Source organism: Canis lupus, chromosome 5 (genome assembly GCF_011100685.1).
Source record: "Canis lupus familiaris isolate Mischka breed German Shepherd chromosome 5, alternate assembly UU_Cfam_GSD_1.0, whole genome shotgun sequence".
Taxonomy (NCBI): domain Eukaryota; kingdom Metazoa; phylum Chordata; class Mammalia; order Carnivora; family Canidae; genus Canis; species Canis lupus.
Window position 1 is genome coordinate 14,959,034 of NC_049226.1, and position 22,965 is coordinate 14,981,998.

Sequence of the window (22,965 nt, forward strand, 5' to 3'; positions counted from 1 at the left end):
CAAGCAGTCACAGAGTCATCCTCTGACTCAAAAAGAATGATGTTCTGGCTACAAATGAACTTGGTTGGCATCTAATTATTAACATCAGAGACAACCCAACTGGAGTAGATTCTTACATGGGAGGATGCCGAGGCTCAGAACGGGAGGGGAACATCCCAGGGCCCGCGGCTGATCAGCGGCGAAGCTGGCTTCCCTGGCTGTATGGTCAGTGTTTTCCCCACCACACCAGGCTGCCACTCCTGCGGGCACAGGCAGCCCTCTCCTTCCCCTCAACTCTGTCCTATCGGAAGACTCCTTCCTTACGGCATCAATCGGTGTCCCCTCCACATTGTGTCTTTGGGTCTTTTCTCTTTATGTCTTTTCTCCCAGGACAGAGCATTGCCTCTCTTGGTCCACAACAATTTAAAAATGATGACAGCACCCCGGCACCCACATAGAAGATGCCATTTCTTTGCTCATGTCATCATCCTCCCTTCCAGCCAAATTACCATTTGCTGGGTTTCTCCCCTTTTGAGAGCTTTCCTTGGTCTTTTCCTCCATATTCATCCCTCCTCTTTCCGTCCTAGACACTTTGCTTATAACCCCCATTGTGTCCCCTACAGACACAGCTTTCTTGGGTTCCAACAACTTGAGGATTGTGTTGTCAGGGCCCTTCTTTCCCCTCTTCATTCACTCACTGGCTTCAGCAGCAGCTTTCAAGGAGGAAGAACCCTAAGACAAGAGGTAGGAGTTCCTCTTCTGTACTTCCAGTCCTGAAATGTTCAGGAGGAAGCTGCCCCAATGTTTCCTGTCTCCTATGTTTGCCAAGCACTCCCCATTCTTTCAGCCTCATATCCCAATATCCCTGCCCCTTCAAACCATTGATACATTCAACTTAGTCTTTGCTGCTCTAAGGACATTGATTAGGAAGGAATATAGGGGAGCTTGGGGGATCAGTCAAAAAAAGTGTCTGACTCTTGATTTCAGCTTAAGTCATGATCTCAGGGTTGTGAGATCAACCCCACGACCATTGGGCTCCTCTCTGGGTGTGGATCCTGCTTAAGATTCTCTCTCTCCCTCTGCCCCCCCCCCCCCACAAGAAAAGAAAGGAATATAGCATACAGAATCATATAGGAATTGGAAGGGAATTTGGAAGATAAACCAGTCCCTCCTCATTCTCCCTCCCCTGCCCCCAGGAAATGCAAGATTCTTGTCACTACATCCTCATCAGATGGTCAGCCAGCATTGGACAAAATCACTAAGAGTGAGAAACTTGTTTCTTCCAAGAGATTGTGTTTAAGGTAGGATGATTTAATCATTAGAAACTTACTCCTCATGCTGAGTTCAAGTATGTCTCCTTGTAACTCATCCCAGAGGGCCTGGCCCTGCTTTCTGTCCAGATTGTCTACTAAGCACCTTCTAAAGACAGAACTCCCATCCCTAGTAGCCTTTTCCTCCTCAAAATATACATTCTGGGTGCCTTCAGTCATTCTTCAAAGGGTGTAATTTCTGGGTCCTTCGATAACCTCTGGGTTATTTCTGGTTAATGATCCATATATTTTCTGACTAGTACAAAATTATACAAAGATAGGAATTTCTGGGGTGCCTGGGTGGCTCAGTCAGCTAAGTGTCTGCCTTCAGCTCAGGTCATGATCTCAGGGTTCTGGGATCCAGCCCCACGTTGGGTTCCCTGCTCAGCTGGGAGTTTGCTTCTCCCTCTACCCCTCCCCTGGTTCATGCTCACTCTCTCACACACAAATAAATGGATAAAATCGTAAAAAGAAAATATTTTTTAAAAGGTAAGAATTTCTTTGTTCAAGACTCCATATGTACATAACTGTGATTAAAGTGGTCTTTCCTGGGCAGCCCGGGTGGCTCAGTGGTTTAGCGCTGCCTTCAGCCCAGGGCCTGATCCTGGAGACCTGGGATGGAGTCCCATGTCAGGTTCCCCACATGGAGCCTGCTTCTCCCTCTGCCTGTGTCTCTGCCCCCACCCTCTATCTCTCATGAATAAATAAATAAAATCTTTTTTTAAAAAAAGGTCTTTCCTGTGGGCACTCATTCACCTTGACAACATGCATGACAAACTTCATTCTGATGGTTCTAGTGCATCATCTCAACCCATTCAGAACTTCTGAAATCCTGATTCAGTCATCTGTAATGTGTTAACAACTTAGATAAGCATGCCATTCTTCTCTCTAACCCAGTCCTGATGGAAAATATTCACAGGGCCAAAAACAGAGCTCTTTCTGCCATTAGAGGCCCACTATTCTCAAAGGCCAGGGAAGACTTCAGGAAAGAAGTAGGACATGAGCTGGGCATTAAAGATTTGGATAGACCCAAGATCTGATGTGCCTGGAGGGGAGGGTGCAGGGTTAGGGGGTGTGGGACATTATGAGGATTGCATGAAAGAATACGTGGAAAGAATTACTCAAGATGTGGGCGTGTGACTATGGTAGTGATGATGATGATGATGATGATGATGGGGTGCAGCAGGAGGCAGGAAGAGGTGGCAGTGAGCACTGGACAAAAGAAGAATTGCTCTTGCAGCCTTCTCTCACAGTTGCCCATTTCCTTTGATGCATTGTGGGCCCAGAAGAGCGGTCCGGGAGGAGGCTCAGGACTACTTCTTAGGTGCGGAAGCAGGCTATAGTTTCAGCTCTGATGGTGTAGTGACGTATCTACGAGCTTTTCAATGGCTGACCTGGGTTTTATGGAACAGAGGAACCTGTTACTGACACTCAAACTCCTTTCTGGGCCCTTGACTTCCTGATGCTTCTTGCACCATGGACCCACTTAGATATTTCTTCCTATTTCTCCAGATGCTGAGCCATACCGTTGGTCCCCAGGGCCTACTTGTCCCAGCTACTGACCTTTGATGGACAACTCGATTTGCCTTAAATAGATAAATGGTTCTTGACCATGAATTCTAACGTAGCCTTAGAAGGTTCAGGGAGTAACTGCCTCTGGTAGAGAAGATGATCTTATAACTTTCAAACCTATAAAGCCAACTACCCTCCCTTCCCCCACAATAGAGAGATCGGTGCCTAGGCTGTGATCCCTTGACTTTAAAGATGAGATAGCAGGGTTTCCACCTGTGTGTGATATCAGCTCATGCAGCCCAAATTTTATTTCAACGTGCAACTGGTTTATATTTCTACTATGTAGTTTCCGAATCCCCACACCACAGGCAGCCCACCCGAGGCTGAATTGTTTTCTAGGCTCCTCATCAAAATGACTGCTGGTGGTTCTGCCAAGAGTGGGCTGGTGTCTGCCTTCGGGAGTAGCTGCTCAGCATCAATTAGCTCAGGTGAATTTTCTCAGTAATTTCACTTCACAGCTCACAGATTAGATTAAATTTCTATTTATTCCAGATATCAGATACAATCACTTGTCTTGGAGTTCATTTCCCACATCCCACAGAAAAATTAAGCTATTCTGTAGCGTTGGGTGTAGGATATGGGTTGAGGGTTTTCCCTGTTTTTCCACTAACCTGAGATGCTCTCTTCTGATCTGGGCGGAGATCTTGTCTTCTTTCTCTGAGTCTTTCCAAACTGTTCAGAACAGAGCTGCAAAGGCCCTTACCCTAGTGAGCCAGGCTAGGGGGAGTGTGGGGCATCTCTCTAGGCCCCAAAGGTGAGCAACAATAAGATTTGCATGGCATTTACGGATGTACAAAGCTCTGCGATTTTGACACTTAATTTTACTTTGTATTTAACTTAATTTCACATTTAATCATATTTAATCCTCAAAACACCTTGCATAGGAAACATTGGCATCATCCTTGACCATGTTTTGGGGAGAGAGTGGGGGAATAAAGAAATAGAGGCTCACTTTCTATTCTATTTCTATTTCTATGATTACAAGGAGAGTAATTGGCAGAGGGTTGGGAGCCAACCCTGTGGACACCAAGCCTGAGGATCTCTCCACCACACCACACAACCTTCTCTCGAGGATCATTTTGCAAAGGACAGGCACTTAACCTGGCTCTCCAAGGGGAAAGCTCTGCCTATGCTCTTTATGGTCTGCACATCAGGTAGGTACTCACTATGTGCCAGGAAGAGTGTAAATCCACACACATTATTTCCTTCCTTCCTCTGGAGAGTCTTATAAGTGTTATGTATTTTTATCACATTATCACACATATGGAAACTGAACTTCAGGCAGTAGTAGGAAGTAGTTGTGTTAATAGCTCACACAGACATCAGGGACCCAAAAGCACAATACAAATCAACACAGGAAGTGGGGTGGTAAAGGTTCTCATTGCCGGGAGCTAGCACCCACGCATAGCTCCTCTCTTGTTAGGTAATAGGTAGGAGTCCTGCGGGGAGGAAATGGGCTGCAGGTGCTGGTAGGCACATCAAGGTTACCTCAAGGTTATAGGGGCCATGAGTGTGCTTGGGAATGTGAGCCCAGGGGTGGGCTGTATGGCCACCGTTAGAGAGTTAGATGCTTCATCAGGTGTTTTCACGCTGAATATGAACTGAACCTTAGCCAGAGGGGGAATGTGAAGGTCAAGGTTGGCAGGATTCAGGCTCTGTCCTGGGAGCACGTTGTCTAACAGAGAGGGCAGGCCAGATGCACGTACACAGGTTTGCACACTCCTATACACACGCAACTTGAGAATATTTTCAAAGCGGTATGTATGCATGTACTGTATCAGTGAACCCAGCATGGGCCGAGGCCAGCAGGGTGGAAGGCAACCGAGTAAGGATAAGCCCAGCATTCCTCACACATACGTGCCGTGCATGAATGTGCCACATAACTGTAAAAGAAACCGGATTTTCTATCAAAAGGCCCAAATTGGGGAGACTCGGCGCTTCTGTTTTCCGACAAGGTTTTAGACGAGACCTTGCCTAGCTCTTCTAAGACACACCAAACACAGAATGCCAGATAGCATCCCTAGGAACGTGGTTCTCAGATGTAATGCCTCAAAATCAGCTGGAGGGCTTGTTAAACACAGATTGCTGGGCCTTCCTTCACAATATCTAATTCTGGAGATCTGGGGTGGGACTGAGAATTCTCAGTTCTAACAAGTGTCCAGGCGACACTAATGCTACCGGCTTGGGAACACACCCTGAGAACCTCTCCCTAGGATGCACAGGGTTGGCACACAGGGATCTTGCCCTGACACAGCTGGAGCTCCTAACCCACCCCTGGGCTGCTCTCAGCCTCTTCACATAAATGCTACATAGCTGAAGCCTCTCTGGGGCAACTGATAACACAGCCAGCACAGCCCACAGCTGGCTTCTCCTGGAGCACCTGTCCTCCCTGGGCCCAAGCTGGCACTGCTGAGATTTAAATGGGGCTGCTCGGCTGGCTCTCACTTCTGGCGCTTCTCTGCCTGGTTTTGGCCTCTGCACTAACCGGTGGTGCTTATGCTCTGCTACATAACCCCCAGAATGCCCTGTGACCCAGTCACTTAGACCGTGGCCTCAGGTAAGAAATATGTTTTACATCACAACCTTGTTGGCATGTGTACACACACGTTTCACAAATAATACTTATTCCTAGTATGTGTGATATATTCATCTTATGTACTCTCTTTTTTTGTATACTCATTTACCTTTCTCTCTGGTTTTTGTTTTGTTTTTTGTTTTTTTTTAGATTTTATTTATTTATTCATGAGAGACACAGAGAGAGAGAGGCAGAGACACAGGCAGAGGGAGAAGCAGGCTCTATGCGGGACTCCAGGATCACACCCTAGGCCTAAGGCAGGTGCTAAACCGCTGAGCCACCTGGGGATCTCCCTGTTTCTTTTTTTAATGGAGGTTGCTTAACCGAATTGTTTTCACAGATCCACAGATAAGTCACAATCCCAGGTATATAAATTACAAATAAAACTTCTCTGAGGGGGTGCCTGGGTGGCTCAGTCAGTTGAGTGTCCAACTCTTGATTTCAGCTCAGGTCACAATCTCAGGGTCATGGAATCAAGCCTGGCATTGGACTCCATGCTTCTTTCCCTTTGCCTTTGCCCCTCCTCCACCAAAAAATAAAAAGTAAATAAAAAACAAAAAACCTCTGAGCCTTAGTCTCCTAATCTATACACTTGTAAGATGCCTATACTGCCAATCTTTTTTTTTTTTAAAGATTTTATTTATGTATTCATGAGAAACACACACTCACAAAGGCAGAGACACAGCAGAGGGAGAAGCAGGCTCCATGCAGAATCCTGATGTGGGACTTGATCCTGGGACTCCAGGATCACACCCTGGACCGAAGGCAGGCACTAAACCACTGAGCCACCCAGGGATCCCGTTTGTCTTGAATACCACCATGTATGCAAAAGTCTTCTCCAGATAGAAATCCTCTATGGGTACAAAGTGCTATTAACACACATGCTTTTTATTTTATTTATTTATTTATTTATTTATTTATTTATTTATTTATTTATTTATTTATTTATATTTTATTTATTTATGCATGAGAGACATAGACAGGCAGAGACACAGGCAGAGGGAGAAGCAGGGCCCTTTGGGGAACCCGATGCAGGACTCAATCCCAGGACTCTGGGATTATGCCCTGAGCTGAAGGCAGATGCTCAACCACTGAGCCACCCAGGTGCCCCACACGTGCTTTTTAAAGGGGACTTGGAAAGGAAGGATATTTAGGCAGAACTTTGAGGGAAGGGGATGGAGAAGGCCTCAGGCCCAGCAGAGATCTGCAGGTGGTACAGGCATATATATGCTGGGGAGAGGATGGTGAGCACTTGGTCTAGATTGGAGCAGAGGAGGACATGGGAAAAGGACAAGAGGAGGACAGCCAGTGCCAAGAGGCACAGGGATCCCATCTGGGCATTTGGATTGTGGACAGAACAGTTGGGAAACACAGCAGAGTCTTCAAAGCAACAGAACTCCCCAATGGAATGGGTATTTAAGAAGGTTTGTTCATTTCAGACTCCCCAAAACATTTGTCAGTTGCCTATCTGGGCAAGGGTGTAGCCACAAACAAGACAGGTCTGCCTAGTAGATGTCTCTGGTGAGAATGGGGGTGCTTAGTGGATGTCTCTGGTGAGGATGGAGTGGGGGATCCTCAGGTAAGCTATCAGCGGATTATTCTTTAAGAGTCCACTCTGTGCCAGGCCCTGAAGCAGACGCTGGGAAAGCAACGAGAAATAAGCTAAGCATGACTCCTGGCCTCTTGCAGTTGACACCCTGGAGGGGAGGCAGGCATTAGACAAGCTTCCATGCTTAGTGGTAATGATAACTTACAATTCTAAAAATCTGAAAGTGCTACGAAGAAAAAGAACAGGGTGTCTTGAGAGAGTATAATAACGTGAACTCAATCTTTATAGACTAATAACCATGATTGCAATACTCCCAGATTAATTTATACTTTATGAAGTCCTTCCTCATTCTTTGTCTCAGGAAGTCTTCATCTTGAGCCCATGGAGAAAGCCAACCAGGATTTCTTAGCTTCTTTTATTTCTAAGGAAACCAAGTCTCGGCAGGTCTCATGAGCTACCTGAGTCTATCCAGTTGGAAAGGAGGCTCAGCCGGTTCTTCTGAATCCAGATTCTCCTCCGCTCTGCCCTCTGAGGACAAGAGATGAACTGGCCACCAGTGGGCCACTCAGCCTGTTCGTGTTGTAGACGGGATGTCAAGTAAAATGGAAAAAACTTCATCTCTCCCGTGTCCGAGTCCTCAGAGCCTCTTGGAGGGAGGAGCTGTGGTCAGCAGGGGATGGGGAGTAGGTCGGATGCCCGGCACTGGATGACCCAGAGTGGGGCCTGTGGGACGGAGCGGTCTTGACAGGCGAAGGCAGGAAACGGCTGAAGCAGGATGGTGACATTTGTCAAAGGCATCCACACCCATCGGCGGCAGTGAAAGTGTACCAGGCCCAAGGCGGAGGTGCTGGGCCAACGAAACTCACCACCGCATTCACCTCTGCGATTGGGGACACGGTGAGGCTGGCCCACCTGCCATATCAGCACCTTGATCACAGAGCTCATCAGAGAGAGGTTTCCAAATGACTCGGCCCCGCTGCCCCAGGAAGGAAGCTTCCTGGCTGCAGTGTGGGGGCTGCTGGGTGTGGGCCAGGCGCTTGAAAGAGAGTAAATGATGACACAGCAGTGGGGGACAGAGTTGCTGACACTGTGGGACCAGCTCTGGAGAGGAGGCCAGGAGAGGCTGATGTGGAGCAGCCACCTGCCCTTACCTGCCAACGGGGGGCATTGGAAAGTCACATCAGTGGCTCTCCATAAGCAAGGCAACAAGTGCCAGACTCTGTGGATTGGCATTGTAGGCCTCTGTGATCTGGCCCAGATGTGCTGTTTTGGTTTTTCAGGTGGATAAATATTCATCGAATGTTCCCTGTGTTTCCAAACTTAACTTCCTGCTGCTGTCTTTCAGCTGTACCTGCCTCCAAGCCCACCCCCTCGCCCCCGCCCCCACTCCAACACCTTTTCTGAATCTCAACAGCCCTTCCCTCACACGGTGTCCAGACCCAAACCTCAACATTCTCAAGGCCTATCTTGGTGCCCCTCCATCTTCCAGATTTTCCTGAATCAGAGTCATGGTTTCTTCCCTTGAATGAATCTAGCACTTTCCCTGTATTTCTTATTTTCACCTAGCATCGTAGCTACTTGCATACATACTCTATTAGGCCAAGAGCTTTCTGCGACGTCAGTCATAATTCATCGTTTCCCCAAGAGCTTTGCACCAGGAAGTGCTCAGTAATTGCCTTTGATTGACTGGCTGAAGAAGGCGTGAGGGTAGGGGTCAGTGGAGAAGTTGTGGGAAGTCTGGGGTAGGGCCCTGGGGAACTGGCTGTCTCCGGTGGCTGTGGCCCGAGCACATGTGGCATTACTCCCTGGCCTGCCGGTAAGGTCAGGAGAAAGGACACAAGCTTTGAAGCTCAAATTTGGTACTCAGTAGCCATGTGACCTTGGGCAAGTCTCTGTTTTCTTCCTTGTGTATAAATTATCTCAAAAGATTATTGTGAGAATCAATATGTGATCAATACATGAAGTCACTGGGTAACTAGTAAATGCTCAATCAAGCTTGTTGATCAGTTTTCCAAGTGAGAGTAAATTTTTAGCCCCCCGCTTTTTTTTAGAAGGGAGTGGGGGTCAGGTTTACCTTATTCTTTGCAGTAGAGACACCTGTGTGCTTATAGATTCCTTCCTACTAGATTATGACCTCGAGCGTGTCAGGCATGTAGGGCAGAGCCAGCAGCCCACAGAGGTCTGGCAGATGGGTAGGTGAACACATGCATGATCATTGAGTCAATGGTTTCTGGAGTTGAAAATTCTACTTGGAAGTAAGCAAGGTGCTCTGAAAACTAAATGAACATAAGCTGTTGCTGTTACTAATACTCTGCCTCTGGCAGAAGAATTCTAGTCCTCTGGACAGGTGATCTAGCCCCATGCTGCTCCAGGACCCCCAGCTAGGAGCTGAGCAAGAGTTAAGAGAGAGGCAATCATCATTTGCTGGATGGCTGCCCCAGAAACAAACTGGGGCTTTTTGCCCTTGCAGGCCTGGGGTAGGGCGGAAAAAGCCACAATACTCTGAGCCCGACAAACCAGCCCAGTGTGTGGAAATTGGACAGTGGCCCAGGCTTGATGGCTGTGGAACTCACTGTCCTGAAGATTGGTCTGGGGGGCTGAGCCCTGGTCAGCTGCAAAGACAGGACTCTTAGGGCTGGGTGGTGGAGCGGGAGAGAGATGGCTGGGGAGGTGTCTGGAGCTGGTGAAGAAGTGCCCCAGACCAGCCCACACATATTTCTGTGCATCTAATTTTGCCTCTGAGATGAGCAGAGTGAGGAGCTGTCTATCAGGCAGTTGGATATTCATATGTAGGGCTCAGAGGAGAGGCAGGAGCTCAAGGTGCACACTTGGGACCAGTCGGATGGTATTTACAGCCCAGGAGGGGAGTGGGCCGAGAAGAGACAGACTGTGGCCTAAGGCATGCCAGGGTTTGGAGGTTAGGGACCTCTACTCATTCATTAATGCTTACAACAACCTCCTGCGGAGATTCCTTTTACTGTCATCATCTTCCAAGTCATGAAATTGAGGCCTAAAGAGGTTCTCTTGCCAAAAGCCACATAGCCAGCAAGCAGCAGAACTGGGATTCGAACCAGCCAGTCTGGCCCCAAGTGTCTTGTGCTTCACTTCTAGGTTATAGGGGTGGGTCCTGTTGATGCCCACATTTTACAGGTGGGGAAACTGAGGCGCAGGTGAAGTAATTTGTTAATACTGGCGGCAGAGCTGGGATAAGAACTCTCTTGGCAGCCCAGTGGTTTAGCACCGCCTTCAGCCCAGGGCCTAATCCTGGAGACTGGGGATCGAGTCCCTCGTCAGGCTCCCAGCATGGAGCCTGCTTCTCTCTCTGCCTGTGTCTCTGCCTCTGTGTGTGTGTGTCTCTCATAAATAAATAAAATCCTAAAAAAAAAAAAAAGAACCCTCTTTCTGACTCTCTGAGAGATCTCTGCTTTGTTAATCACTCTGCCATGTGACCTGCACAACATTTTTAAAGATGGGGAGAAAGCCTGCTATGTCTCTCAAATTACAGCCCTTAAACAACTGCCTTTCCTACTCACACACAAGACTTTTCTGGCTCGTCACTATGCTTGGAGAAATGGGATGCCAGGTCTAGCTGCCAAGTCAAACTCAGCCTCTGCCACCCTCCCCTTTCCCCTCTCTTGGTCAGGAAGCCCGTGACTAGACATGATTCCTGACTTCTAGAAACACAGGTCTTTTTTTTTTTTTTTTTTTTTAGAAACACAGGTCTTAAGGTAGAACCATGGAATGGCTCTGTGTGGCCATCAGCAGGCTGCTACCCTTCCCAGCCTCACTTCTGTCTTCAGTAAACCAAGGAGACTGGGTCAGGACAATGGTTCCCAAAGCTGGCTGCGTGTCTGAATCACCCTCTGGGGATGGTTTGGATCCTTTTATGCCCACAACAGACCTGTTGAATACGACTCTTCTGGAGTGAAGCTCAGGGTGCGTATGGTGGTTCTGACACACACCTTGGTTAAGAAATCCTGGATAAGACGGTCTTAAGGCCTCCTCCTGGGTCTAATGCTCTAGTTCTGGAGCCTCCCTCATCTTGGACTATGTTCCTTTGATGTCTCTCTCAAGGCATAGCACCAGGTGGGCATATGAGTAGAAGCAGGAAACCTGAGATCTCATCCCAATCAGGCCCATAACTCAGCTCCAACAGAGAGGCTTCCTCTCTCTGGGCCTCAGTTTCCCCATCTGCCAGAATAATTTGTTGGGAGGAGTTGCTCTAGATTCATTTATCCAGTAAGTATTTGTTGAGCTCTACTCTAGGCTAAGATGTGCAAAGCACTGGGTCTGAGTCTAAATGGTGTGGGACCGTAACATCATAAGGGTGAGGGTGGGAAGGGCACTACTGCCTGGTTGCCCGGACTTCCAGGCATGGATGTCAGAGTACTTTGTTAGCACCTGAATTATGGTCCCCTCTCCCCAGACTCTGACCCTGGCCCTGGCAGTGCCACCTGGTCTCCAAGGCAACTAGCAAACCTGCTGGGTTCAGGAAGGAAATGGTATGCAAAATTGGTCAAATAAAAATTAGTAGCTTTTCTAGGTAATCACAATTCTGAAATATTCGACTAAACCATCTCATTCAGACCAGCACGATCTACTTACTTTTCTACAAGCAGCACCTGAAAGCTGGTTAGAAATGCCAGATCCAGGGATCCTTGGGTGGCTCAGCGGTTTAGCACCTGCCTTTGGCCCAGGATGTGATCCCGGAGTCCCGGGATTGAGTCCCACATGGGGCTTCCTGCAATGGAGCCTGCTTCTCCCTCTGCCTGTGTCTCTGTGTCTCTCACAAATAAATAAGAAATGCAGGATCCCAGCTTCTGCCCTGGGTTGCTGAGCCTGCTTTTTAAAAAGATCCCCAGGTGACTGGGAAAATTTGAGAAGCACTAAACTAAAAGAAACCATCTCAGAAAACCCTTAATAAGGAATGTATGTGAGAGCCGGATGAGGAGAAGCAGGTGACTTCCCTCGTGTGTTGTGACCGCATGCAGCATGTTCCAGGTTGGAGCAATCTGGTGATGTGAACATATCGCTTCTCACCCACGTGAAACATGTCAAGGTGATTTGATAGGAACTGTGTGGACAGTTCACCTGAAAGAATTAACAGATAAGAATGTCATTGTTGTTTTTAAAGAAAGTAAACACAGACAGATGGGATTTTCCCTATTAGACAGAAATAGTGTTAAATGAGAATTCAGGTCTGGAGGAAGCTTGACTGTGGCTCTGTGACTTCCTGGACATGTCACTGTTATACACTGAATTGTGTCCCCCCCCTTACCCCCCCCCCCGCCAAATTTACATGCTGAAGCCTTCTCGATGTGACTGTTTGGAAATGGATTCCCCCCCACTTGCCACATGACCACAAAGGAAAGGCTGCGTGAGAACAGAGACAGAAGACAGCCATCTACAAGCCAAGGAAAGAGCTCTCACCAGAAACCAAACCCTTCTGGAACATTGGGACCTTGATCTTGGACTTTCCAACCTCCAGAACTGTGAGAGAATAATTTCTACTGTGTAAGCCACACGGTCTATGGTACTTGGTCATGGCAGCCCGAGTGGATGAAGAGGGTCGCTCTGGAAGAGATCCTCAGATTCCACATTCAGTAGTGGGAAGATAGCACTGTTCTGAGTGTTATCATGGAATAGTGTGTGCAAAGTGCCTCCACAGTGCCTAGCCCTTACCAGCTGACCGGCAACTACAATGATCACTATGTCCCTGGGACAGAAAGTCGTAGAAACCAGTGGCACCAAAGAGACCACCCAGAAACATACCTCAGCATTTGTAATAAGCTCCAGGAGTCAGGAGAGGGACCATGCTTTTCTATTCACCATGTGTCATATCCCCCATGCCTACCATAAGTATGGCACATAGTAGATGCTTAAAAATATTTGTTGAGGGGCACCTGGATGGCTTGGTGTTTGAGTGTCTGCATTTGGTTCAAGTCATGGATCCCAGGGTTCTGGGATCGAGCCCCATGTCAGGCTCCTTGCTTCGCAGGAAGTCTGCTTCTCCCTCCCCCTCTACTGCTCCCCCGCTTGTGCTCTCTCTCAAATAAATAAATAAATAATCTTAAAAAAATTTTTGTTGAATGAGGTGCTTGAATGGCTCAGTCGGTTGAGCAACCGACTCTTGATTTCAGCTCAGGTCATGGTCTCAGGGTCCTGTGATTAGGCTCCACCCTCAGCACAGAGTCAGCCTAAGCATCTCTCCCTCTACCCTTTCCCCACTCCCCCCTAAGATAAATAAATGAGTCTTTAAGAAAATGTTTGTTGGGGATCCCTGGGTGGCTCAGCGGTTTGGCGCCTGCCTTTGGCCCAAGGCGCAATCCTGGAGTCCCTGGATCAAGTCCCACGTCGGGGTCCCAGCATGGAAGCCTGCTTCTCCCTCTGCTTGTGTCTCTGCCTCTCTCTCCCTCTATGTCTATCATGAATAAATAAATAAATAAATAAATAAAATCTTTAAAAAAATATTTGTTGACTGCCTGAATTAGAATTTAATACATGCTAAAGAAGGACTCATAAATCAGTGGTGAAGGAAAAGACCCTTCTCTGAAGGATGCTGGAAAAATTGCTGACTTGAAATAAAACAATTAGATTTTATCATTTCATCCCATAAAGGGGCTTTCAAGAGCTTTGTGATCATGACCCACAGTAAGAATGATGTGTGTCCAGGTTGTTCTAAAGGAGTATTTGTCAAGGTCAGAGAATAGACTATGCTTTCTCTAAGCCTCTTAGCTTGACTTATAACTTTTAAATATTGGATCTCTGGTCTCGGGACTTCCCTTTGCACTCTTGCCCTGGGTATGGCTCTGTCAGGGGCCAGGCCTGGCTGAATGGATGGATAGTGAGCCTCCTGGGGTTCACTTTCTACAGATAGGGTAGGGCATGAGGACACCCACAGACCCGTGGAGCTGCAGCTCCCTTTGACTCTTGACCCTAAAATCTTTGAAGCTTTGATAGAAATGGTGAGGAAATGAAAAACTGTCATTTCAAAGCAAACATTAATCCATCTTCATTCTAGAAAAGCCTCTTGAGGGGACTTTTAGTTATGCAAATGTAGAGCAGAACACGGCTTCTGAAATGGAGCCGCCTGTGACCCGTGGCCCAGGAGCAACCCTCCTCTGATGGAAGGAGGCTGTAGCTAAGGCTGTAGCCTATGTTGGAGGCAGAAAATTGTCTTCAGATGCTGTTTCCCTTTAAAAAAAAATCTGATATAAAATACACTTTATATAATAATGTTTAATAAACAATTACAACGTGCTAGATACTAAGCTAAGGACTTTTCAGGGATTATCTCATTTGATCTTCATAATATAAAATATTATAATTTTTATTCTTTTTTTAAAAAAATATTTTATTTATTTGAGAGAGAGAGAGCATGAACATGAGTGGGGGCCGGGGCAGATGAGGAGCAGAGAGAGAAGAAGCAGACTCCCCACTGAGCAGGGAGGCCGACATGGGACTTGATCTCAGGACCCTGGGATTGTGACCTGAGCCGAAGGTAGGTACTGACTGAGCTGCCCCTCTAATTTTTATTCTATAACTGGGGAAACTGAGTTTAAGAATTTAACTTGTATAGAGGTAGTGCAATTAGCAAGTGGCAGAGCTGGGATTTGAACTTATGACTGACTCCAGGGCCTGTATTTACCTCTATCATCCTCTGGAATTCTTCTAAATCATTAAGGATCCCTAACATGGAGAGTCCTGACTAGAAGGCCATCCTCAAGACTGACTCAGACCAGAGCAGAGCAGAAGAAGCCATCCGCTTCTATGAAGTGTGTGCCAACTGGGGCCATCCTTGCTGACTTTTGGAGGGACTTGTTTCTCTACCCAGGCAAGAAAGAGGGGAACCACTCACTTCAGAATGAGGGCATGAAGATGCAACAGATAGGAAGGAACCAAAGCCCTTTGTCCCTCTGGGTCAGGCCAGGGAGAGTTGAGCTCCAGGTGACCAAATCAAGTTTAGAGGAGTGATGTTTGGGGAAGGCTTCAGGCGATGCTGAGATAGCCAGACCACTGGACAGATGCCTCCGGCCAGAGCGAACTGCTGAGAAAAGCCATGTTTGGAGAGCTAATGGAAATTGGAGAAGAGCCCCCACTGGCAGCCTATGCCACCCCACCTTGCCCCTTGGTGCAGACTGGGGCTGGACCCTGGTAGTGAAGACCTGCAGATTCCACATGGAAGGATGTCCTTGTTCTTTTGGCCGTGAAAGCCTGTAGGACTCAAGAGAATTTTTTGTTTCTGGCTTTAGCTTGCTTTGTTGCCTTGGAAGTATAGTTGATGCACAACGTTACACTAGTTTCAGGCATGCAACATAGCATAGCCTTCTATTATTTAAACTTTTTGAATCACAGTTGAGAGCAGAGCACGAATGCGGCATGCCTCCTATGCTCTCCTGGTGCACTTTCTGAGAATCCAGGTGGAGGGCTTTCCTACCCCTTCTTCAAGTCAGTAACCCTGCCTGGCGGCCCCAGCTCACCAGTTAGTTCCATTTCTCCCGATGCTCCTTCACCTTATGTTTAGGCTACCAGTTCATATTTAGCTTGTGGTAGATATTTTTCTTTCTCTCTTCTTATCTTTTTCTTTTCCTTCTTCCTTCTTATTTTTCTCTTTCTTTCTTCTCCACACCCAGTGTGGGGCCCGGTGTGGGGCCTGAACTCACAACCCTGAGATCAAGACCTGAGCTGAGGGATGCCTGGGTGGCTCCGTGATTGAGGGTCGGCCTCCAGCTCAGGATGTGATCCCAGAGTTCCAGCATCGAGTCCCACATCGGGCTCCCTGCATGGGGCCTGCTTCTCCCTCCCTATGTCTCTGCCTCTCTCTCTGTGTCTCTCATGAATAAATAAAATCTTAAAAAAAAAAAAAAAAAAGACCTGAGCTGAGATCAAGAGTCAGATGCTTAACTGACCGAGCCACCTGGTGCACCATGTCAGATCTTTTTCATACAAACACTGCTGTTGGGACAGTTTTTCCCAGCCTGTGTTTCTAGTACTCATGCAACCTGTTAAAAATAAAGCAAAATGTTAGTGCAGGTTGTTCCACCTTTAATTTTGTTTGATTTCAGTCTGCTAAAATAATGTCAATTTTTTATTTTGTCACCCTTTGTAATAGTCTCCTTCCCTTTCATCTTTATATGATTTGCAAAACTGATGAGCATTAATTACTTTGTAGTTAATGAAAAGTACAGAAATTCATTAGTACTTAAAGAAAATGTGAAATAGGGCAAAACAGAGCCTGGTGGCATAATGCTGTAACAGGTTCTCAAAGTATGGCCTGGGAATCCTAGAGTTCCCTGAGACCCTTTCAGAGGATCTCTGAGATGAAAACTATTTTCAAAAGCATGCTAAAATGTCTTTTTCACTCTCATTTTATCACAAATGAACTACAGGGTTATCCGGAGGCTACGTAATGTATGACATTGCAATAGGTTATGCAGAAGCAGTTATGAGAATTAGCTGTCTTCTATGAGTCAGACATTAAAGGGATTTGCAAAAGTATAAACCAGAGCCACGCTTTCCCCTACTTTTTTTTTTCCTTTTTTAAAAAGATTTTATATATTTATTCAATGAGAGACAGAGAGAGGCAAAGACAAAGGCAGAGGGAGAAGCAGGCTCCCTGCAGAGAGCCCAATGTGGGACTCGATCCCAGGACCCTGGGATCATGACCTGAGCCAAAGGTAGATGCTCAACCACTGAGCCACCCAGCAATCCCACTTTTTTTTTTCCCTTTGGAAAATAGTTATTTTTCATTAAAAAGGTTATGTTCACATGCAAAAGGTTTATTACTGATATTTTAAAAGCAATTAATAAATAACATAACATTTTTATTAGTTTTAATTTCCAATACGATAAATATTAATAAAAATGACCTACATAAATAAAAGTTCTTGAGGGTCCTCAACAATTTTTAAGAATGTAAAGCGATCCTGAGACTACAAAGGTTAAGAATAACATTAGAGTTATTCCTCCGGATTGATACCCAGCCCTTATACTACGAGTTGTCATAAATAATGTGAAAATGCTTTTCAGAGTTTTCCAAGCACTTTTCTTCTAAGGCAGAGGTGACATGACAGGGCAGACACTAGAGATTGAATAGACCAGGGCTCTAATTCTGGCTCTGTCACTAACTAGATGTGTGATCCTGGTTAAACCTCTCCACTTCTCTAGAGACCAGTTTCCACTGGTCTTTTCAATAAAAAAAAAAAAAATGGGCTTTATAGGATTGACCTCTAAAGTAAATATTCAATTTTTTAACAACTAAAAGCACTTTTATAAACCTCTTTGGGGGAAGGAGGAAGGGGATGAATTTGTTTTGTATTTTACCAACAGAGAAGTTAAGATCCAAAGATGTGAAGAGAAAAAAAAAAAAAAATACTCAAAGACTTGCCCTGAGGCAGTATCAGATGCAGGATCTGAAGCCAGGGTCCTTGTCTTCTGCCTACGACTTGATCCACTCAGTGAATAATATGAATAATAATAGTATTTGTATGAACAGAACATATAAAAAATAAATTCACATTTGAAACAATTCAAAACTTTGAAAGTTGGACAGATAGAACAAAACTTTCATAGTTTTCATGACTATGGAAGCCAGCCTCCAGGACAGCCCCCAATAATCTTTGCCTCTTGGTATTCATGGCCTTGGAAGAGTCCCTACCCCCTTTCAACAGTGCTGACCTGTAGGACCAATAGGATATTAGGTCAGTTGTTGAAGTGATAGTGTGGGACTTTGAGACTAGATCATAGAAAACATTGCCCATATTGCTCTTAGATTGCTCTGGAGAATGCCCCCCACAATGTTGCAAGGACATGCAAGCATCCCTGTAGAGAGTCATATGTGTTGTGGAATTGAGGCATCCTGCCAATAAGCAGCACCAACTTGCATTCAGGTGGAGATCAAAGGGTTTTGCAGGCTAGATTATGACAGAGGCTGGGGAGATGATAGAGCCCTGGGGTAAATCAGTGAAGGTATATTGCTGGCTTGGCCAACTAAAAGAAGACCTCATCTAGTGGTCTTTTCTAAAAGACAGAGTAAAAAGCACTAGCCAGGTCAGTAGGAAACCAAGTGCCATGAGATTAGCAGAGAAATCTAATACAGCAGCTATAACTGGAATCACCAAGTTTTGGATAACCCATGTCATTCCCCAAGGCCCTTTAGACTTCTGACAGACAAATAGGTGATTTGAATGGGGTTTGGTAGGAATCACCATCTTTCAAGACCTTGGTGGCATTAACCTTTTTAATCCTTCCAAAAATGTGATACCGGTTTTTGTTTACTATTTTAGTATGTGGACACCATTCTAGTGACTTCCACTTGGCTTTTTCTGTCATTGTAGTCTTTGCTCCATGGGTCAAAGGAACAATGTGGGGACTCTACCAGTTGTCCACTATATATATATATATATGGACATATATATATGTATATACACTCAGATACCTACTGAGTCTATCTGAGCTGCAATGTATACCCACCTATACATTCTGTAGATGAGGAAAAAAAATGGAATGGTTCTGGGAACCAATGGGCTTGCTGTGAGATGGAGCCAAGCCAAAACTTGCAAAGATCACCTGACTTTCATAAGCCCCTACTCTGTGGACAATAGTGGCATCTTGAGTCTCCAGGGATTAGGATCAGTTAAGAGCCATGATTCAGTAATCTTCCCAAAATCTGGTTATGTCCAGTTTCTAACAGTCACCGGTAAGTGGCTGTAGGGCACAGGGTGGGAGGAAGATTGGTAGTATAACTTCTTGGCAGTAAAGTCCTTCTTCAAATGATCCCAGTCTTCCCTTTATTCCACAGGGTTGGGGTTTATGAACTGGCTCCAGTCTAAGAACTTGTTGAAGGACGCTTACTATATTGTCAGAAGTCAGACTTCTGTTCACCTCAACAGCAGTTTTTCCACTCACACAAACCAACTAAGACTTCAGTCGACTACGTAGGCATTTCTGTCCTGGGGACATCATGGGCACCTAGCCAGTGCCAAAGCTTGGCAGGCTGAACCACTTTGATGCCTGCTTTGGCCCTGCAGCCCATTACAGTTGCTACACAGACTTTGTCTCAGTTACTAAATGCCTGCACTTGACTCCCAACACCCTGACATCCCATCATCCCCATTGCATCAAGGAGTCCATTTTGATGACTGCATTTCCCATTATTATGCTTTGCTTTTAGAGCCCTTCAATGACGCTGGTGTTCCTCCCACTAACGCATTTCCCTGGTGGAGGGAGTGGCCTCTGGATCCTACCAAGGAATATCATTAGGCAGTTTTACATTATAAATCCACTCTCGTGTTCTGGATACCTTCCTCTTCTGTATTGGAAATTCTGACATCTCAGCCTCATTCAGGGCAAACCCTCTGCAATTTAAGAGAAAACTATTTAGAGCCATTCCCAGCCAACCTGAAAACAAATACTTTACATCCAGAATCTCTGCTTAGGGGTCACCTGGGGGACTCAGATGGTTAAGCATCTGCCTTGGGCTCAGGTCATGATCTCTGGGTCCTGGGATGGAGCCCCGAGTTCAATGGAGTCTGTCTCTCCCTTTGCCATTCCACCCCACTCATGTTCTCTCTCTCAAATGAATAAATAAAATCTTAAAAAAAAAGAATCTCTACTTAGTGCAGCCATATTAATACATTCAGCCCAATCCAAAACTGTATTCCTTCCAGCCTGATCCAACACCTTTAGGATCCACTCTCATACATATTCCCTGGGTTTCTGTCAACATAAGTGGGCATTTGAGGGGTCTTGATTAAAGGTAAAGAGAATTGTTTGTGCCACTTGTGTAGCTTTTCAGTAAGGCTAAAATTTTGTCAAAACAAAAAGCGAAACAACAAATAAACCGACAGTCTCAATATTCTTGTGGTGTGTGTGGTATTTTCTCCTGGGTCACATCGTGGCCTGCTGTTCCTTGAATCTGGCTGCAGATCTAAAAAAAATAAAAAATAAAATAAATAAAATAAATAAATAAAAGAAGCGGTAGGATTACGTTCTTAGGAGAATTGGCAGCCCCCTGCAAGGCAACGCCTTGGGGAGGCCATTAGACTTCTTCAGATAAGGAAGGATTGACTGTACTTTTCCTGCTGAGGGAGGTCAGCAGTATTTAGTTTGAGGTCAACAGCTTCATCAGAATCTGTCCTTATATGTCCCCTGAGATTTAGGGTCTTATTCCTTCCCCATCAATGTCTTATTTTTCACATGATATCCTACAAGTTGATTAATTCAGTATTTATTGGAATTCAGTTCCCTGCAAGTAGAAATTTAGGGTTTAGATATGACAAATCTTGGCCCTAAGGCTACAAGAGATAAGAGTTTCTTTTAGGGCAAAGATGTTTTTAGGTCTCTTTCCCCGATTTTAAGCAGAGAATTTAAAGCCCTAAGCTCATCATTTTCTGTCTCCAAACTCTCTAGCATACTTAGAAGCAACCAGCCAGGCTCATTATGCTACTATTTCTACCAAAATGTTCTATGGCAGCAAATATTTTGTTACTCAAAGGCTTGCCTTCTGTAAGCATTTATAATAGCTGACTGTAGGTGAGAATTTAAGTGACTTTTCCCACTGAATGCCATGGAATACCAATGTCCCCTTTACCACTGACAATAATCATTAATGCACTTATTTTTTTTTCAATATTTTATTTTATTTTATTTTATTTATTTATTTATTTATGATAGGCACACAGTGAGAGAGAGAGAGGCAGAGACACAGGCAGAGGGAGAAGCAGGCTCCATGCACCGGGAGCCCGATGTGGGATTCGATCCCGGGTCTCCAGGATCGCGCCCTGGGCCAAAGGCAGGCGCCAAACCGCTGCGCCACCCAGGGATCCCCTCAATATTTTATTTTTAACTAATCTCTACAGCCATTGTGGGGCTTGAATTCATGACCGTGAGATCAAGAGTCACATGCTTTTCTGATTGAGCCAGCCAGGGAGCCAGGGGCCCTGATGATGAGTGCATTTCAATTTAATCAGATCAGAGAATCAATTCCAGATTCCAACCTTTAAAATTCTTTTTCCCTGAGACCACAGCCAGGACGAAAAAGCATATCAGACAGGGAAGCAGAATCACTGAATTATGAGAGAAGGAGTTCCTCTCTCTCTCTCTCTCTCTCATTTTTAAAGATTTTATTTATTTACGTCTTTATTTCAGAGAGAGAGAAAGAGAAGGGAGAGAACACATGAGCTGGGGGGAGGGGCAGAGGGAGAAGCAGACTCCCCTCTGAGCAGGGAGCCCAATGCAGGACTCGATCCCAGGACCCTGGGATCATATCCTGAGCCAAAGGCAGACACTTAACTGACTGAGCCACCCCAGCATCCTGTGAGAAGGAGTTTCTATCAGAATCAGACCTTAGACAGTTGTGGTAGATGCTGGGGAAGGGAAGGACTAGCAGAGAAGTCAGAGGATCAGAACAGGAGTCAGCTAGCTGGGAAATCAAGCCCATCTAGCTGGCAGGGGACCGTGATGACAAAGCTCATGGAGCCGCCACCTCTGTGGGTCCACCAGCAAGTACCTGACAGTGAGTGGCCCTGGGGCCACTGTTGGTCAACTGGGTCAATAATTGGGTAGAATTTTTGCACTCTTATCAGAGCAAAGCAAGGACAAACTTGAGCTCACTGACACTTACGTTTGCAACTGTCACCACATCTGACCACAATGATTTTCAGAGAATAATACTTGCTGCTTCATTTCTGCCTTGCCAAACTCATGCACGTTCCCCTTCTGACTTACTCTAACCTGAAACCATCCAGGGGAGGGGTTTCTGGCAAGAGGAATTCCAGTTTAACCAAGTTCTCATAGTACAAACAACTGTTGCCACGTGCAATGTGTGAATCTGGCCTAGGTCCTGGTTTGGAAGTAAAACAACCCATGAAAGATGTGTTGGGGGAAATTGGGGTGATTTTTATACGGACTAGCTGTTAGGTAATTAAAAGGGATTAAGTTTCATTTTGATGCTTGAAAATGGCATTATGATTATGCAAGAGAATGTCATTTTTAGGAGTTAGGCACTTAAATGTTTAGGGAAGAAGTTTCAAATGGCTTGGCATTTATTTATCTGGGGTTTTACATTTTTTTTCTTTTTTTTTTACTTAGTAAGTGAAAAGGTAAAACGTTAATAGTTGTTGAATCTACGTGGTGGATCTGCAGATGTGTCAGCTTCTCTGTTTGAAATTTTTAGTAATGAAGTAATAGGGGAAATGAAAGATTGCTCTTGATTATGACCTGCTCTGGAAGCCTGACTCTTCTCTCCAGGTATGCTTACACTATTGCTCCACAAGCACCCTCAGGTGTAGCTCTGAGGCATTTATCACACTGCACTTCAATGTCTTGTTTTCTGGCCACTCTCCCCCTCCTAACTTTGAAGTCTTTAAAGGGCACAGAAGTTTGAACTCACCAGTGCTCATTTCTGTACCTGGCACAGTGTAGGTGCTCCTTGAATCCCTGTTCAGTCAAGAAAAGAAGTCTAACTGAGGAACTTTCTTCAGGGATATCACCAAGCTAGGGTTTAAGTGAGTCTAAGGAGAGCAAGGGTTCGGGTTTTTGAAAATTTTGTTTCAAACTACAAAAGTAGTACATGCAAATGAATGTAGAATCAAAGTGAAAAACAAAATTGGTGTTTCATTCCTGTCATATACATACTCCATCCCCTGGAGTCAAGAGCTTAGAATGTATCTTTCCAGAACTATTTATTTATTTTTATTTATTTATTTATTTATTTATTTATTTATTTTCTTCTTCTTCTTCTTCTTCTTCTTCTTCTTCTTCTTCTTCTTCTTCTTCTTCTTCTTCTTCTTCTTCTTTCTTCCTCCACCTCTTCCTTTTCCTCTTCCTCTTCTTCTTCCTCTTCTTCCCCCCCTTCTTCTTCTTTCTCTTTTTAATTCAGTAGGCTCCATGCCCAGCATGTAGTCCAAGGCGGGGCTCAAACTTGTGACCCTGAGATTGAGACCTGAGTCAAGATCAAGAGTCACACACTCAATCGACTG